Source organism: Nerophis ophidion, linkage group LG07 (genome assembly GCF_033978795.1).
Source record: "Nerophis ophidion isolate RoL-2023_Sa linkage group LG07, RoL_Noph_v1.0, whole genome shotgun sequence".
Taxonomy (NCBI): Eukaryota; Metazoa; Chordata; class Actinopteri; order Syngnathiformes; family Syngnathidae; genus Nerophis; species Nerophis ophidion.
The window spans coordinates 31,676,023-31,690,770 of record NC_084617.1 but is presented as its reverse complement, the minus strand read 5'-3'; the positions used below and the strand labels follow the sequence as shown (position 1 = coordinate 31,690,770).

Sequence of the window (14,748 nt, the reverse complement as noted above, 5' to 3'; positions counted from 1 at the left end):
TTCTACTTCAATGTGTTGGTGAATAATACTGCATTACTACTTCAATAAGTTGGTGGATAATTCTGCAACACTACTTCAATATGTTGGCGAATAGTACTGGATTACTACTTCAATATGTTGGTGAATAGTACCGTGATACTACTTCAATATGTTGGTGAATAATACCGCAACACTACTTCAATATGTTGGTGAATAATAATGCAACACCACAACATGTTGATGAATATTACTGCATTACAATTCAATATGTTGGTGAATATTACTGCAACACTAAAATATGTTGGTGAATAATACTGCAACACTACTTCAATATGTTGGTAAATAATACTGCAACACTACTTCAATATGTTGGTGAATAATACTGCAACACTACTTCAATATGTTAGTGAATAATACTGGATTTCTACTTCAATATGTTGGTGAATAATAATGCAACACCACAATATGTTGGTGAATATTACTGCAATACAATTCAATATGTTGGTGAATATTACTGAAACACTAAAATATGTTGGTGAATAATACTGCAACACTACTTCAATATGTTGGTGAATAATACTGCAATACTACTTCAATGTGTTGGTGAATAATACTGCATTACCACTTCAATATGTTGGTGAATATTACTGCAACACTAAAATATGTTGGTGAATAATACTGCAACACTACTTCAATATGTTGGTGAATAATACAGCAATACTACTTCAATGTGTTGGTGAATAATACTGAATTACCACTTCAATATGTTGGTGGATATTACTGCAACACTACTTCAATATGTTGGTGAATAATACTGCAACAGTACTTCAATATGTTGGTGAATAATAATGCAGCACCACAATATGTTGGTGAATATTACTGCAATAGTACTTCAATATGTTGGTGAATAATACTGCAACACTAAAATATGTTGGTGAATAATATTGCAACACTACTTCAATATGGTGGTGAATAATACTGCATTACTACTTCAAATATTTTGGTGAATAGTACTGCAACACCACAATATGTTCCTGAATAATACTGCAACACTACTTTAATATGTTGGTGAATAATATTGCAATACTACTTCAATTTGTTGGTGAATAATGCAGCATTACCACTTCAATATGTTGGTGAATAATACTGCAACACTACTTTAATATGTTGGTGAATAATATTGCAATACTACTTCAATTTGTTGGTGAATAATGCAGCATTACCACTTCAATATGTTGGTGAATAATACTGCAACACTACAATGTTGGTGAATAATACTGCAACACTAATTCAATATGTTGGGGAATAATACTTCAGCACCACAATATGTTAGTGTTTAATACTACAACACTACATTATGTTGGTGAATAATACTGCAACACTTCTTCAATATGTTGGTGAATATTACTGCAATACTACACTATTCATCTACTTCAAATACTACCTGTAGTTGTTTAGATGACATCAAGTTGTTGCATGATCTTTTTGTTGGCAGCTGTGTGAAGAATGTGGACTGGCTGGTCCACTAAAGACAACATGTGGGACTGACTGAAACTAAAGTCTGATCAGTGGACTGGCTGGTCCACTAAAAACACACCACGTGAGACTGAAACTAAAGTCTGATGTTCAGTTGACTGGCTGGTCCACTAAAGACACAATGTGTGGGAATGACACGAAAAGTCATGTTGAGCCAATAAACGTTCAGGAAATATTAAAGAAATGAAAAAAGAATGTTGGTGATGTTTCTTGGTGTGACTTTAGTGTCAGTGTGCATCATCTAGTGGTGACGTCACAACATTACACTTGGTAGCTTAGTTTAATTTAGTGTCTCAAGATTGCGGCACCATGCTCGGCTGCAGAGGCTCATGGTAGTAATAGACTTAAGACTTGGACTTGGACTAAATTTAAAGCTCCACAAAGGAAATTGTTCCACACAGTGGCTCAGTTAAAATGATGGAAAGTACAATGCAGGTATAAATAGACTAAATATAGCGATATAAAATATAACATATATATGTTATATTCGGGGCTTCACGGTGGAAAAGGGGTTAGTGCGTCTGCCTCACAATACGAAGATCCTGCAGTCCTGGGTTCAATCCCAGGCTCAAGATCTTTCTGTGTGGAGTTTGCATGTTCTCCCCGTAAATGCGTGGGTTCCCTCCGGGTACTCCGGCTTCCTCCCACTTCCAAAGACATGCACCTGGGGATAGGTTGATTGGCAACACTAAATTGGCCCTAGTGTGTGAATGTGAGTGTGAATGTTGTCTGTCTATCTGTGTTGGCCCTGCGATTAGGTGGCGACTTGTCCAGGGTATCCCCCGCCTTCCGCCCAACTGTAGCTGAGATAGACGCCAGCGCCCCCCGCGATCCCAAAAGGGAATAAGCGGTAGAAAATGGATGGATGGATGGATGTTATATTTGCATAATATATGTACAGTATATTATATATACTGGTATATTATGTCTATATCATATATACAATATATAACAATTACCATATACAATAATGGAATAATGGAACTTTTTTGGCGAATCTATCGGTAAATTCTGTAAATTTCAAAGTTAATTTCATCAGAGTCACTCCATAGTAACATACGACCGCCAGACAATTTTAGATCTAAATAAATCAAACCGTTTTAGACCAAAAGATGCGTGTAAGCTGGACCTCATCGGTAGCATGGGAATACTACACCGGCTACATCCAGCGGGGACCGTCGACGGAGACGTAAGCGGTGTGATCAGAAGCAGAAACGGGGATGCCGAAAAGAGGACACAGAGTGGGACAAAAAAGTATTTAGTCAGCCACCGATTGTGCAAGTTCTCCCACATAAAATGATGACAGAGGTCTGTAATTTTCATCATAGGTACACTTCAACAGTGAGAGACAGAATGTGAAAAAAAAATCCAGGAATTCACATTGTAGGAATTTCAAAGTATTTATTTGTAAATTATGCTGGAAAATAAGTATTTGGTCAACCATTCAAAGCTCTCACTGATGGAAGGAGGTTTTGGCTCAAAATCTCACGATACATGGCCCCATTCATTCTTTCCTTAACACGGATCAATCGCCCTGTCCCCTTAGCAGAAAAACAGCCCCAAAGCATGATGTTTCCACCCCCATGCTTCACAGTAGGTGTGGTGTTCTTGGGATGCAACTCAGTATTCTTTTTCCTCCAAACACGAGGAGTTGAGTTTATACCAAAAAGTTCAAATTTGGTTTCATCTGACCACATGACATTCTCCCAATCCTCTGCTGTATCATCCATGTGCTCTCTGGCAAACTTCAGACGGGCCTGGACATGCACTGGCTTAAGCAGGGGGACACATTTGGCACTGCAGGATTTGATTCCCCGTCGGCATAATGTGTTACTGATGGTAACCTTTGTTACTTTGGTCCCAACTCTCTGCAGGTCATTCACCAGGTCCCTCCGTGTGGTTCTGGGATGTTTGCTCACTGTTCTCATGATCATTTTGACCCCACGGGATGAGATCTTGCGTGGAGCCCCAGATCGAGGGAGATTATTAGTGGATGATTGCTCCCACAGTTGATTTTTTCACACCAAGCTGCTTGCCTATTGTAGATTCACTCTTAACAGTCTGGTGCAGGTCTACAATTATTTTCCTGGTGTCCTTCGACAGCTCTTTGGTCTTGGCCATAGTGGAGTTTGGAGTCTGACTGTTTGAGGCTGTGGACAGGTGTCTTTTATACAAATAACGAGTTCAAACAGGTTCCATTAATACAGGTAACGAGTGGAGGACAGAAGAGCTTCTTAAAGAAGAAGTTACAGGTCTGTGAGAGCCAGAGATCTTCCTTGTTTGAAGTGACCAAATACTTATTTTCCACCATAATTTACAAATAAATTCTTTAAAATTCCTACAATGTGAATTCCTAGATTTTTTTTCACATTCTGTCTCTCACAGTTGAAGTGTACCTATGATGAAAATTACAGACCTCTGTCATCATTTTAAGTGGGAGAACTTGCACAATCGGTGGATGACTAAATACTTTTTTGCCCCACTGTATGCGTGCCAAGGCGGGCAGCACACCAAGGCCGGGAGTAGGGGAAAATTTGCCAATGATACTCGAACTTGCTTGATTAATAATATATTTATTTAAATAAGGCGTTTTTTTCTCCTCTGTTGACAGCAGTGTTGGCGCTAGGAATTTTCTAAATGGGGTCCCACAGTAAATTTTTGGGGTCCCACTTTTTTGTAAGCGTTTTGAAAAAAAAAAAAAGATAAATGTATGCATCATCCTGTTGTTTCTCACATTCTATATTGTGTTTTGGAAAAAGGTTGTCATAAATGTTAAATAATTAAAAAAACAAAAAACAAAAAAATTTGTATACATATGTAAATGCATTCAGTTATAAACGTTCCTTCACTTTATTCTTTCCTTCATGGATCTAAACTTTACGGCTGCAGGTAGTTTTTATTTAAAAAAGTTGTAGGTGTATTTATTTCAGTATAAAAGTGTAAAAAAAAGTGTTTTGCGTCGGTCATGAAATGATAATGGTGTGCCAGGGCATACATACATTTTATATTTAACGCTTAAATCCCTGCAGTCTACATCAACTTCAGATCCATCCCTCATTTCAAAATGTTTTAGTTTTTTTTTTTTTGTTTGTTTGTTTTCCGCCCTTTTTCGTCAAACAAAACTATGTTTTTAATGGCAAACATACAAAATATGCAAAATCTTCCACCAAAATTATTTTTCAAAGCGGAATATTTGATGTGACGTAATCGGAACCTTGGACGGATCAATAATTCATAATAACATTGATTTTGATTCAAAAAAGAAAAAAAAACAGCTTTGTTTTATTAGTCAACATTGCAACATTTCTAAATTACGTTAAACCTTTAAGCTTTTTTATTTCTCTTTTGTTATGTTTGTGTTTATTTTACTAGTATTTTTAGAATGTGCTGTGGGCCTTTAAAACATCCGGGGCACACTTTTGACACCCCTGCTATAGATAATAAAAAATAAAATCTGATAAATCTATCAATAAAATGCAGAGCCTGGCGACGCATGCACGTTTATCATTACTCTCTTGCTCTCTGTCTCTGCCCCTCCCTCACGAATGATGCTGCGTGCGCACACCTTCAGAATTTGTTTTGTTTTTAACACCTTCTTTAACCCTGAACGTACCTTGAAAATACATGCAACCCTAACTAAAAATGCCAGACATTTGAGGCATTTTAGAAACTCCGCCCGGACAGCCCCGCAAAAGAGGACATGTCCGAGGAAAAGAGGACATATCGTCAGTCTCTCATGTCACTGCTCTCCTGATGTAGAACTATTAACTATAAAATGCACGTCATTTTATTTACCCCGGGAATTCAGTGCTATGATCTTCACAGCAGTGTAGGTCCCTCCCAGTGCTAACATCAAACAAGCTTTGAATGTTTTGTACTGCTCCATCAATGAGCTGCAATCTACACATCCAGAGGGAGTTTGCATCGGGGCAGGGGACTTTAATCAAGCTATCATGAAAAATGTGTTCCCCCATTTTCCATTAATATTTGAATTTTGCAACCAGGGGTGGAACCATGCCTGGACATGTTGTATAGGAATATTAAGCACGCATTCAAAGCTGCACCCCGCCCTCACCTCAGACCATATATTCGTGATGCTAATTCCTGCATACAAGCCCCTGCTGATCAGAAAGCAAGCTACAGTGAAGCAGGTGAGGACCTGGCCAGAGAGAGCAATGGAAGCATTACAAGACTGCTTTGAAAGCATAAACTGGGACATGTTCAAGGCAGCCGCCACCAACAATCATCACACATGTGTGGAGGAGTATGCAGAGTCTGTGTCCGCATACATTCAGAAGTGCATGGAGGATGTTAGTGTGATCAAGAACATCCCCAAACCCTGGATGAACTGTGAGGTACGTGCAATGCTGAAGGCTCGGAACAAGGCTTTTAAGTCTGGCGACATGGTAGCACTTAAAACAGCCAGAGCTAACCTAAACCGTGCCATTAGGGTTGCAGAGTGCTCACAGTCAGAAAGTGCAGGACTTCTTCGAGAACCCCTTAAATACTAGACAAACGTGGCAAGACATATATGTCATCACGGACGATAAAGCTGCCAGCCGTCCCTGTGACAACAGCATCAGCTTCCTTGATGACCTAAACAACCACTTTGCAAGGTTTGAGGCACTAAACACCACGCCGGCGAGAAAATCTATCCTTCGCCCTGATGAGCAGCCGCTCAACCTGGACACAGCGGATGTCCAGAAAACCCTGAGGAGAGAGAACCCCTGGAAAGAAGCAGGACCTGATGACATTCCGGGCAGGATGCTTAAGGGATGTGCAGACCAGCTGGCTGGGGTTCTCATAGACATCTTCAACACCTCTCTCACCCAGGCTGTGGTACCATCATGTTTTAAGACATGCCTAAAAACCCCACAATCTCCTCCCTCAATGATTATCACCCTGTGCCACTCACCCCCATCATTATGAAGTCCTTGGAGAGGCTGGTAAAGCAACACATTGTCTCCAGAATTCACTCCACATTCGACCCATACCAGTTGGCTTCATGCCCTAACCGCTCCACAGAGGACGCCATCTCCTCTGCACTCCACCTGAGTTTGTAACATCTGGAAGGAAAGGACACACATGTGCCGATGTTTCTGGACTTCAGCTCGGCGTTCAACACCATCATCCCGCAGCACTTGGTGAGCAAACTGGCCCCCCTTGGATTCAGTACCCCCCTATGCAACTGGCTGCTTAACTTCCTCAGACAAACCACAGTCTGTAAGAGTGGGCGACAACACCTCCAGTGCCATCTCCCTGAGCACCGGCTCCCCCCCCAGGGCTGTGTCCTGAGTCCGCTGCTGTTCACGTTGATGACCCATGACTGCTGCGCCAGTTCCACTACTAACCACATTGTGAAGAATGCGGACAACACAAGAGTAATGTGCCTCATCCGTGACAACAACAACATGGACTACAGGGAGGAGGTGAGACATCTGGTTGACTGGTGCAGAACCAACAACAACCTGTTGACTTCAGGAAGCACTAGTCCGGCCACACTCCACTCTTCATCAACGGCACAGCAGTAGAGATAATAAGCAGCACAAAGTTCCTGGGGGTGCAGATAATGGACAATATGACCAGGTCCCTACACACCGGAGCTCTTGTAAAAAGAGCTCAGCTGCACATGCACTTTTTGCGTCGGGTGAAAAGAGCACAGCTCCCTCCCCCCGTTCTCACCACATTCTACAGAGGCACTATAGAGAGCCTACTTTCTGTCTGGACTGGAGCCTGCAGTGCCTCAGACTGGAAGTCTCTGCAGAGATTGGTGAGGACGGCTGAAAAGATCATCAGGACTCCTCTTCCTCCTATCCAGGAGATGGCAAAAAGCCGCTGCCTGACCAGGGCTCAGAAAATCTGCAGACTCCTCCCACCCCAACAAAGGACAGTTTTCACTGCTGGACACTAGAAAGAGGTTCCGCAGCCTCCCTAGCAGAACCTCGAGGTTGTGTAACAGCTTCTTCCCTCAGGACATAAGACTCTTGAACGCATCATTATAATCCCCTCAATTTACCCCAAAAATGGATGAAGTGGCTGGAATATGAAGACAATATAACATACATCCATAAACCTGGATGCATATGCAAAAGTGCAATATAATTATCTGTACAGTAATCTATTTATTTTCATCTGCACCTTATTACTCTTTTATCCTGCACTACCATGAGATAATGCACCGAAATTGTGTTCAAATTTGATGACCATAAAAGGAATTCTAAGTCTAAGTCATTTCAGTGTGCACCATCCAGAGGTGACGTCACAACATGTCACTTTATGTCAGTGAGCACAATGCAGTGGTGACTCACAAGATTACACTCTTTAGTGTCAGTGTGCACCCTCTAGTGGTGATGACACAACATTACACTATGACACAACATTACACTATGACACAAGATGGAAATAACTGTTTTACTTCTCATTATTATAAATGTCTACACTTTGATGCGATATTATTTTATTGAAACATCACATTTTTTTTATTTCTATTGTTAATTGAATAAACTGCCTAAATGTCAGCTTTGTTGTTTTTGTGACAAAATTCATTATTATATTATGATAATGAATATTATTATTAAGAATATTATTAAGAATATTGTGATTCATATTATGTTATTATGGTTATTATGAATATTATGATTATGACCATTATGATCATTGTTATTATAATAATTATGATGATTATATAATTTTGATAATCATGCCTATTATTATGATTATTAATAATAGTATATTATTAATATGATTATGATTACTTTATGAATATTAATATTGTTATGGATATTAGAATCATCATTATCATTATCATAAATGTTATTACGATTATGAATCTGCGATGAGGTGGCGACTTGTCCAGGGTGTACACCGCCTTCTGCCCGAATGCAGCTGAGATAGGTTCCAGCACCCCCCGCGACCCCAAAATGGACAAGCGGTAGAAAATGGATGGATGTATGAATGGTTATGAATATTATTATCAATAATCTTATTTTTATGATTATTATGATGACTATTATTATTATTATTATTATCATTATGATTATGATTATTACCATTATGATACGTTTTATGAATATTATTGTCATGGATATTTCTATTATTATTATTATTATTACTATGAATAATATGAGTATTGATATTATCATCAATAATATTTGTATGATTATTATTATAATGACCATTTTTATTATTAATATTATTATTAAGAGTTGTATTATGGATATTATGATTAGGGTTATGATTCTGATAATTATGATTATTCTGATTATTATAACTATGAATATTATTCTGATTGTGAATATGATTATTGTTAATATTGAAAATGTAATTATGAATGTGATTTTTATGAAAGTAGTGTCCATCATGAAGGAGAGATCAAAGTAAAGTATTTGACACAATAAATTCATTAAAAACTTTTCACTTTCTGATGACGTAGTAAATGTTTCATCATTAATAATTCACCTCTTTGACTTCTCAAGTCTAGTGTTCAACAACCAACTTTGGTGTATTTTACTCTGAAAGTACAACATGTGACGTCACGCTAAGGCGGGCAGACGACGTGCAAAACATTTCCTACCGCTTGTTTTTTATAGTCGCTATTTTCCTTTCCAACAAATTGTTGGAAATGATTGTTGTTCGACATTTCCTGCAGAAATTATGAATATTGTAGGCAACAATATTCATAATTTCTGCAGGAAATGTCGAACGACAACACTCACAAAAACACGATGAGCATGTAGTTTGAAAGATGACGTCACGGATTCCCCGCCAATGAAAAGCGTTAAATGGCGGCAAAAAAGGGGTGAAAGTATTTGGCGAAGAAAGCAAAGATTTACCTGCAGAAGAAAGAAGATTCCTTCCTCGTCACGTCACAGACTGAAGGAGCGCGTGGCTCTGATTAGCACCTGGCCAAACAGGTGCAGTGACAGCCGAGGTGCATCATGGGAACATTCTTATAAGTCTGTTTATTTCTCTTTCCTTTTTTTTGTAAATGTTTCATTGATATATATTGGTGTATGTGTATGTATATATATATATATATATATATATATATATATATATATATATATATATATATATATATATATATATATATATATATATATTTATATATATATCAATGAAACATTTACAAAAAAAGGAAAGAGAAATAGACGTATAAATATATAATATATTGCATACATACATATATATATATAATATTATAATATATATATCATGTTTATATTTGTGACATTATTAATCATGTCTATATGTGACATCAATGTTTATATGTCACATTATTAATCATGTTTATAAGTGACTTTATTTATAATTTTTATATGTGACAATGTTTATCATGCTTATATGTGACATTAATGTTCATATGTGACGGTATTAATATTTATATACAACATTAATAATAATCTTTATATGTGACATTATTAATCATTTTTATATGTGACAATATTATTCATGTTTATATGTGACAATATTATTCATCTTTATAAATAAAATTAATAATAATGTTTGTTTATGAGATTAATAATAATCTTTATATGTGACATAATTAATCATGTTTATGTGAAATTATTAATGTTTATATGTGACAATATTAATGATGTTGATATGTGACTATTAATGTTTATATGTGACATGATTAATCATTGTATATGTGACATGATTAATCTTTTTTATATATGCCATTATTAATCATATTTGTAAGTGACATTCTTAATCATGTTAATGTGTGACAATATTAATCATGTTTATATGTCACATTAATATTAATGATTATATATGACATTAATAATAATATGTATATGTGACATTATTAATCATGTTTATATGTGACATTATTATTAATGTTTATATGTGACAATATTAATAATGTTTATATGTGACATTATTATTGTTTATATTAATGATAATGTTTATGTGTGACATAATTAATTATGTTTATATGTGACATTAATATTTTTTGTATGTGACAATTAATAATGGTTATATGTGACATTATGAACCATGTTTTTATGTGACATTATCAATCAAGTTTATATGTTACTTTATTAATCATGTTTATATGAAACATTATTAATGTTTACATGTGACATTATTAAACATGTCCATATGTGAGATTAATCATGTGTATAAGTGACTTTATTAATCATATTTGTATGTGACATTATTAATGTTTGTATGTGGCATTTTTAATCATGTTTATTTGTGACATTATTTATAATGTTTATATGTGACACTATTAATCATGTTTATATGTGACATTATTAATCATGTTTGTATGTGACATTATTAAGGTCACATACAAACATGATTAATAATGTCACATATAAACATGATTAATAGTGTCACATTTAAACATTATTAATCATGTTTATATGTGAAATTACTAATCATGTTAATATATGACATTGTTGAACATGTTTATATGTGACATTATTATTAATGTTTATATGTGACATTATTAATCATGTTTATATGTAACATTATTATTGTTTTTATGTGACATTATTAATCATGTTTGTGTGATATCATTAATCATGCTTGTATGTGACATAATTATTGTTTACATGTGACATTATTAATCATGTTTATTAATTTTTTCTCTCTGGCACTCACTGAGGGTGGACGCTCCCCTCTCCTCTCCCTTCTCTCTCCTGCTTGCTTCTTTGTTTTGTCTTGTCTTAACTTTATTGTTGCCTCTTTTTGCACTGCTCTCCAAATCTAAACATTGGAACTATTTAACTGGACTCAACAAAATTGACAAGATTTTGGGTTTGGGGGAACCTGCTGTTGTGACGAAGCGGTTGTTGCTGGACACACGACAGACTCTTGGGAGAAGAAGGAGGGCCCTTTTCTGTCGACGGCGTGAAGATATCCACCTATTCGGAATTATGACAACAGGACATCTGCTGATTGGAGTAAACGTTGCTCTGGTTTGTCGACAAATTGGAAGTTGCTGGCAGTCTTCAAAGTACCCCAAAGCTGCCACAAATGATTGGAGGATGCGGGAAAAACTGATGGTTTACATCGGACTGTCTACCCCGCAGTTTTTGAGGACCAGTCATAGACAATTTTAGAGTGAAAAGCAAATTTTATTTTCACTCGCATACAAATCTTTTTAACTTGGATTTTTTCCCTGGCTTCGAGACTCTCCCAAAGATCACTGCAAACGAAGACACAACAAACTCCCTTTTTTGTCTCTCATGGACACACACCTGTTGTTGTGAACTTTGGACTAGCGACGGCAAATACGTCAAGGCCGCGGAACAGAGACACACTATGGGCTTACACACACACACACACACACACACACACACACATACACACACACACATCCACAGAAAAATATACGCCACACATACACCCCCCCGTCCCCCAATCCAACACCCTCGAGCGCAAATCCCGTAGGGGTGATGAATGGATGGTTAGCGCCTGAGAGCTGCGACCTACCACCATGACCTTGAACTACCTTCCCTCTGTTGCTAAATATCTTGAGATGTATGTTGTAATATGTATATGTGCTTTGCTATGGAGGTTTTTTTCTCACTCTGAACTGGGCCCCCTTAGGAGCCCAGTCTGGATTGTATTTTTTTACTTATCCTTCCCCAGCGTTTGTTTACCTTCTTCCCATCTTTTACGGGGCGCCTTATGGCGACCCATCCCCGTTCTTGTTCTGTAACCCTGTACACTGTTTGTTTGTCTAATCCTGAACAGGTTTGTGCTGAAAACAAAGTTTCGTTGTACTTGTTGCAATGACAATAAAGACCTACCTACCTACCTACCTACCTATATGAGACAATAATCATGTTTATATGTGACTTTATTAATCGTGATTATATATGGCATTATTCATCATGTTTATATGTGACATTTTTAAACATGTTTGTATGTGATATTATTATTGTTTATATGTGACATTATTAATCACATTTATATGTGACATTATAATCATGTTTATATGTGACATTATTTTCTACATCCCCAAAATGTATCATGTATGTTGCTGTATGTGTCAGGCTTGCCACTCGCTGTTTGTGTTTTAGTTTTTCCTCTGCGTGTTTAGTATTTCCTGTCCTTAGTTCCTGTCAGCACTCTTATTTTGGTTCAGCTTCCTGTTTGTCGCACTGAGTGTTTTGTTTCCCTTCAGCTGCAGCTAATTGGGATCCAGCCACACCAGGTGTCAATCAGCCCGCTCCTATTTTCACCTGCTTTGTTTTACAGTCAGTGCTGGATTATTGATTTGTCGATGTCAGTTCTTGTCGCTCTTGTCATGTCGTACCTTGTTGTGTCTTTGCAGCGTAGCGGTAAACTATATTCGTTTGATGTTTGTCGCTTACTGTTTTTTGTTCCCTGCTTTCAGTTTGTTCTTTCATTTTACAAGTACGACTTCTGTATTCCTGCTCGCTACCCGCTTACTTCCACGCTAGGATCCTTTTCGTTTTTGCTAGCTTCCATGCTAAGTCTCCATTTTGTTTTCTAGCTCCCATGCTAGCTCTCTTAGTTTGTTATCTGCCTCGTGCGCGCTTTGTGTTAGTACCCTTTTGTTTGTTCGTGTTTTAGTATTTTTATTAAATAATTTTTTCTCACTCCATGCCTGCCTCCATCCCTGCATCTTGGGGTTCGCCAACAACTTACTTTGACAGAATAATCCAGCCAAATTCGAACCCGCAGAGTTGTCTATGTCGGAGAGGCTAAACAAAGTTTTAGAATTAATGGAAAAATCGAGGAAACACTTTGCATCATTTTGCAATCCCTCCCAACCATCCCTGTCCTATGTTGGCGTCTCGGGGGACGTCTTGGATCCATCCCTTGAGGGGGGGCGCTATCAGTAGCTGTGCAAATGGGGAGGCACAGCTACTTCGCGTCCCGGTTGGTCTGCAACAGACGGCACCATCACCTTAGGTGGGCCGGCAGACGCCACCATCATCTCCGGTGGGCCGGGAAACACCACCATCACCTCCGGTGGGTCTGAAATCTACGGCACCATCACCTCCGGTGGGTCTGCAACCTACGGCGCCATCATCTCCGGTGGGTATGCAACCTACGGCGCCACCACACACTCCGGTGAGCCAGCAGACTCCACCACGCACCCCAATGGGCCAGCAGGCTCCACCACGCACTCCGGTGGGCCAGCAGCAGGGGTCGCCACCACCATCCTGTCCGGTGAGCCAGCTGAGGGCGCCAACATACTCTTGTCGGCCACAGAGGTGGTCGTTTCATGGGCGACCGCCTCGCAAATTGCAGCGGTGTTCTATTCGCCGTCGCCACTTGACTCTTCTCCGCTGGGTGCGAGGACACTTGGCCTGGCGGCCCACCGCCTTGTCCTCCCTCCACCCTCCCTTGACTTTGGACTGTTTTTTTTTTCCTAAGGGATGGGGGGGTTCGTAAAACGTCTGGTATCCGTTATGGGAGGGGGGGGGGGCTACTGTCAGGCTTGCCACTGACAGTTTGTTTGTGTTTTAGTTTTTCCTCTGTGTGTTTAGTATTTCCTGTCCTTAGTTCCTGTCAGCACTCTTATTTTGGTTCAGCTTCCTGTTTGTCTCCCTGAGGCTCAGTGCAAGTTGTTTTACTCTGTCCTCCACCCTGACCTAGCCCACTTTGGAGAAGTGGGTAAAAGTGAGGTGTGATCTGGGGTGGAGGTCTAGATGTAACCTGACTAACTTGTTCTGGGATGTTTGGAGTCTAGATTTGAGGGTTTTGGAGGTGCAAGCGTAATCGAAAAAGGGTTAAACGAGAGTTCCCGCTAGAACAGGCCTTGGCAATTATTTTACTCGGGGGCCACATTTAGAGAAAAAAATGTGTCTGGGGGCCGGTTTATCTATTTTTATGAACACTAATACAAAACTTCACAATAATGTCTGATTGAATGCTAAAAACGTTACGACAGACCGCCTTAAAAAACATAATGGATTTTTACATTTTTCTATAAAGGATAAAACACTGAATATTTACTAAATATGAACATCACAACCCCTTTCGATTGACATATTTTACAATTAAGTGAAACGCAACAAAAATGTAACACACAGTGAAATATGTACACAAAGGGTACAAAATAAACGCACCTGCAATTTCGTATATATCAGATACATCACTAAGCTTTAGAACTTTGTTGTGAAAATCTCCTTCCGCGTCTGTGGAAACGCTCCCCACCCACGCTGCTTGGTGCCTCGTCTGAGCTGCCGTGACTTACATTACCATAGTAACTAATTAGATGACCATAGTAACTAATTACAA

General features: G+C 38.5%; 1 protein-coding gene across 1 annotated transcript in view; it reads right to left on the bottom strand.

Moving 5' to 3' along the window:
• LOC133556232 (oxysterol-binding protein-related protein 6-like) overlaps positions 1-9,479 on the bottom strand; it is a 74,631-nt gene extending 65,152 nt beyond the window's left edge. Inside the window, exon 1 of the mRNA XM_061905956.1 lies at positions 9,348-9,479. The gene's annotated coding sequence lies outside the window, so the exon portion shown is untranslated. The remainder of the gene's footprint in view (positions 1-9,347) is intronic.
• Between the last annotated feature and the right edge of the window lie 5,269 nt (positions 9,480-14,748).